Here is a 6,000-nt window from a genome sequence, read left to right as displayed (position 1 = left end):
CTGTATCATTTTATTGCTGGATGGTGATCGGCCACAGCTTCTTTATTAAAGTGGCAAACCATAATAAACCATAATATCAGAGCAGTATGCCAAACGCTGGACTCCCAGCGGGCAAGTTAAACCGTAATCATCAGAGCGATATGCCCACCGCTGGACTCCCAGCAGGCAAGTTAAACCATAATCATCAGAGCAGTATGCCCACAGCTGGACTCCCAGCGGGCAAGCACGCCATCTGCTCCCACCATATCTCCGCTGTACTCAAATGCCGCCAGCTGTGACTTCATAAACTCAACCAGAATTTGCAGCTCTCCAAAGCCAAAATCATCGGAGCGATATCCAAACTGCTGGGCTCCCAGCGGGGGATATGAAGAAATAGAAAAAACAACACAGAATAACCAAGTATCCATAACTGATCATAACCGCGCACCTCGACCCGCCTCTCAATGAAAACCGTAAAAAGGGAGGGACAATCTTTGCTTCCACTTGCAAGAGGAAGTGCTGGAGCAGGGGGAGGGGTATATGTACCTTCAGGATTCCTGCACCGCCCCCATCCTGTCTAAGGAGATTCCACCAGAGAATTAACCCCTTAATGGCCGTCCTAATCCACCACTGCTTAAACCTTAAATAACGGGGCCAGCTCCCAGAATGTCCTAAAGGGGGGAATGGGGGGGGAGAGGACCATCAGTCCCTAAGCACCCTCCCTATACAGTCGGGCGCTTGCCAGACTGCCGGTATTCAGGGAAACATGGGAAGGGGAAAACACCTTTGATCATCTCTGGCCCCTTTACCCCACCTTGACCCATAACAAACAACACAGACAACTGTATCATTTTATTGCTGGATGGTGATCGGCCACAGCTTCTTTATTAAAGCGGCAAACCTTAATAAACCATAATATCAGAGCAGTATGCCAAACGCTGGACTCCCACCGGCAAGTTAAACCGTAATCATCAGAGCGATATGCCCACCGCTGGACTCCCAGCAGGCAAGTTAAACCGTAATCATCAGAGCAGTATGCCCACAGCTGGACTCCCAGCGGGCAAGCACGCCATCTGCTCCCACCATATCTCCGCTGTACTCAAATGCCGCCACGGAGGAGACCCGTTCTCCAAGCGGGGCTCCGACCACCACCCAGCGGAACAGGGTCTGTTTAAAACCTTCATACAGCCGGAAAAGGATTTACCAACTAAAATACAAAACGCCAACATGTACCATCAAAAACCAATGCCAATAAGAAAACCGGTTGATAAACGGGGGATAGAAACCCGTGAGGAGAACATAACCCAACCCCTATATAAAATACTAGTCAAACCACCATGAAGGACAGTGTACAGTTTTGGTGTCCCGTAAACAATCAGACATACCGAAGCTGGAGAGGGATCAGAAGAAGCAACACAACTCCCATAAATCTACCCACAGGACTGAGCCACTAAAAGAGGCGATCCCCTGCGTGCGGAAAAAAGAAGGCTAGAGAGGTCGTTGATCCAGCTGTAAGCACTACACTATATAGCTGCAACATCTGAAACGGTGACAACCACCACCCCATGATCGATACCTTTGAATTGTATCCCTAGCGCATTCCCAAATATACCCACCTGGGAGATTATCACCAACCTCCTAAAAATGACCAAGATAAACGTACGTGAGAACCAATGACGTCCAAAGCTACGGAATAGGCCAGGGAAATATCTCAACTGGGTCTCCAGCATCACCGCGCCCCTGGCACAACTCTATACCAACCACCTGGAATCCCGGATCCCGTTCCAGAAACTTCCACCTCTCGATAACCAAAAAACGCCCACCGGGCCGAGGTCCTCTCTCCGAACCCACGGAAGATAACCGAAAGGCCAACCAGCAAACCGCCGAACACCACGACCTGAAAGAAAAAACAATTAGCCTGAGCAGCCACCACTTAGAGGATCGAACATATAACTAGCCACAGAATACCTCTATCCCATACAAATGATTTATTTTTATTTTTTTATTCTCACCTTCTAATTATGTATCAATTAGTTATATATTTTCATTTTCCTCATTTATTTATTCTTTGAAATGTAAAACCAGAGGAAAAAACCACGCTGAGGAAAAGGAAATGAAGCCTCACCATAGTAAAGTCACAACCGAATAACCAACAAACCGCCGAATCGAAACCGGGCGGGAGAGGAGGTACACACCACCTAGATTCACTGGATCGTAATGTATAGACGGGCCCTAAGCCCAATAAAACTATTACCCCATAAAAACCAGGGATAAACCAAACGCTGTGCGGCCTAGAATGAAGAGACAAACATCTTGAATGAAATAGCAATAAGGCAAAACAAAGGCTGAAGGAGGCGAAACATGACCTACCAAAGTAAATACTCACTTATGACAACCGCATCGCCAGCCGTAAATTGGAACGATGCATGAAAATTATATTTTGGAGGGTCAGCATGCCGGTCATAAGAGGACCAATCAGCGTGTCTGATCCGCTCCAAAACCGACAAGAACGGGGATACGAAAGACTGCAGATAAAAAGGAAATTTCAAGAATTGCGTTCGCACCCCTCTTAATGCTCTACCCTGAGCGACGAACAAACGGACCCGGAAATACGCTTCCGTCTAACTTCCAATTATACCTGAGAACCGGCTCCTGCAATATACACCCAAATAGAGGCAGCGGGGCCGCGTACAAACCCTGAATCGCTGCGCCCAATACCGCCGAGCCCCACAACACAGCTGCACTAGAATAAGGCCTCCTGTACCGCACACATCGCGGGTATCCCCCTTGGATTCGCCCCTACTGAAACCCACCGAACTGCAACTCCTATAACACTGGACCTGAGGCAATTGAAATACAAGCAAGCAAAAATTTGTGAGAGAGTCCGAACTCATCATAGCCCAGAGCTTAGAAAATAATAAATATACAAAGTCATCTCTATTACTGAATGTTTCTGCCAGGATTCAAACACCGCCCTGGAATACCAGCAGCAATTATGGCAACCACTACACAAGAGGGACATTTTTCCATTCCTTTTATTCTTTTGCCCCAGTATATATGAATAACCATGCCACATATGACAACATTGAAAGCACAACTAGAACAGATTAAATAATTATTATTACTATCATATATTTAATTTTTAATTTCCATTTTTATTAATTTTTTTAAATACACACGGCGTAGTGCCAAAGGTAGGAGCCCAACAGGAAGTACTATTTTACACAGGAAAGGAACCAAATATACTATTTTCATTTCATCATTACGGAATATGCGAAATACCACCGCATAATATGTCATCCCTTGTATATCTATACCATACTCCATCTTATTCCAATTTATTCTTCATTATTATTATCATTATTATTAATATTCTTATATTTTTTTTTACGTTATTATTATTATATCTAAACATTTTTTATTTTTATTTATTTATTTATTTCTATTATATATTTATATATATATATATATATATATATATATATATATACACCCATCTACCGGGAATGAACCAGTGGGAGCTATACTCAAGGAGGGTCACTATACCGATGGCTAAAGAAGTACCTAGCCATAATCAGCTAAAATAAAACCCTTTGTATCGTGGGTAAACAAATAACCGAAATTGAAACCCAACCAATAGTAAAAACCTACACACCACAGTATAGAATAACTCCCCGTATATAAAAAGTAACCGCTGGGGAACCAACGTGAAAACAAGTACATTTTTTTTTTTATTTTTTTATTATTATTATTTTATTTTATTTATTAATTTTTTATTCTTTTTTTTTTTTTTTTGGAGGCTGAAAGCGGTTTGAATTAAGAAAGCCTGAATGTTTGAGCTACCAGCTTGCCAAATATAACCTTTATTAATAGCCTATATGGGGTATTGAACCCAAGAACACTGCATGCAAAACAGGTGTCTCGACACTGAGCTATAGCTCTAGACACCCTAAGCATTTACCCGCACAGCCAGAAGAGCGCCTAGAGTACAAACATACGCGACACTATATATCACAAATTAAAACCCATAGCACACCATCTATAGAATGAGCATACGGCGTACAAGATATGCGAGCGGATACAGAACTAAAGTTCTTAAACTCCCAACCCCATCCCTTAGGTAACGAACTAATTTAAACTATATTTTATTTAACTAATTTCCTTTTTTTTTTTTTTTTGTATCGCTATATACTCAACGCTATAAAGTAGGAAGCTAAAAGAAATACAAGAGTTATAAACCTCAAAACGTCCACATGAAATTACGTAATGCTGATATTAAAGAATAACTCAGGGAAATTTATATATATATATATATATTTTTTTTTATCATTAATTTATTAATTTTTTATTTATTTTTTTATTTTATTATTATTATTTTTTATTTATTTTTTATTATTATTTTTTTTTTTGTAGGGTGCACGCATCCAAGCGTGCACCGGTACTCACCAGGCGTAGTGTAATCAGGGACGGCGACACCGAAGTAGCAAGTACAGGAACTGCAACCCAAAGGGCCACTACAGTGACCAGGCCGAATAGATGGTAGGCACCTGCCTCTTACGGTTCCGAATGCAAAATCAGACCAGACTCCTCAGATGCACCCGACATACCATCAGAAGACGACTGATACTTCCACCAGAAGCGGCGACGGGCCCGGCGCTTGCGGGACCCACGTTGGCCTTGACGTCTGACACCTGCGAAGGAGGAAAAAACACAAAGCAACCCCTGCTCCTGGGGTTGGGAGAGGGGGGGGGGGGCGGGAGATACAAACAGGCAAAAACCTGAGACCCATAGTGCCCCATGGTTTAGGAGGGCACTAATTAATAAATCCGCATCAGTAATCCGCTGTTCAGGCAATATGAAATATGTGGCACAGTAGGGGCAGCAGAGCTACAACACGAATTATGAATGGAAAGGGAGAAGCTACACAGCAACCCTGGCTACAGTAAGGGGCGGTGCTAGGGCCACCGTGGTGCTGGAGCCGGTCCTTGGTCCTAGGGGGCCACATAAAAAACTGTTCATGTGTACAGAACCCCATGAGCCCCACTAGTGGGAGGGAAAGGGGCAGGGGGCGGTAAGGGATGCTCAGGTGTTAGGGGCGAAAAACTCCCTATGCCCCCACCACCGATCATAATAGTCAGCTGAAGGCGATCTCTATGGGCTAAAAGGGGGGGGGGGGGCAGGGATACAGTGCGGCGCTGCGAGACCCTACAGGTCGATCCATAGAGGGACGCAGGTCAGATTAGGACTGCAATGTAGAGGGGGGAAGGAATGGGGGTGCCGTGCGGATCGCAGGTCCCTCGCTTAGGTGGTGAGGCTGCTCGCATAGTGCGGCAGCTACTGGCCATGCCTGTCAAATGGAGCGGGAAGGGGGGGGGGGCGGGAGTCACCGCCGGCACCACTGCCTAAGCGTCGGGGCTGCTCGCATGATGCGGCAGCTCCCGGCAAGTTCGGTAAAATGGACGCAAAGCAGGGAGCGGGGAGGGGGCGGGGATCACCGCAGACCCCATCGCTTAAGTGCCGGGGCTGCACGCACGATGCGGCAGCTCCCGGCCAGAACCATAAATAGGAGCAGGGGGAAGGGGGTGCCAGGGAAAGCCGGTAACGCTCACTAATGAGCCGGCCAACCCTCACCCCCCACATGCAACTCGCCGGGAGGTCAAGAGGCCGCAACTCCCGCGGAAACTCGGGGTGGACAGAGCAAAGAGGGAGCATACCTCTACAATCTTTGCTTCCACTTGCAAGAGGAAGTGCTGGAGCAGGGGGAGGGCTATATGTACCTTCAGGATTCCTGCACCGCCCCCATCCTGTCTAAGGAGATTCCACCAGAGAATTAACCCCTTAATGGCCGTCCTAATCCACCACTACTTAAACCTTAAATAACGGGGCCAGCTCCCAGAATGTCCTAAAGGGGGGAATGGGGGGGGGGAGAGGACCATCAGTCCCTAAGCACCCTCCCTATACAGTCGGGCGCTTGCCAGGTAGTAGACACTACAAATTGTAACAGGACCGTGGGAGAAAGGA

Source organism: Bufo gargarizans, chromosome 2 (assembly GCF_014858855.1).
Source record: "Bufo gargarizans isolate SCDJY-AF-19 chromosome 2, ASM1485885v1, whole genome shotgun sequence".
Taxonomy (NCBI): domain Eukaryota; kingdom Metazoa; phylum Chordata; class Amphibia; order Anura; family Bufonidae; genus Bufo; species Bufo gargarizans.
Note: the sequence above shows the minus strand (reverse complement) of the source record.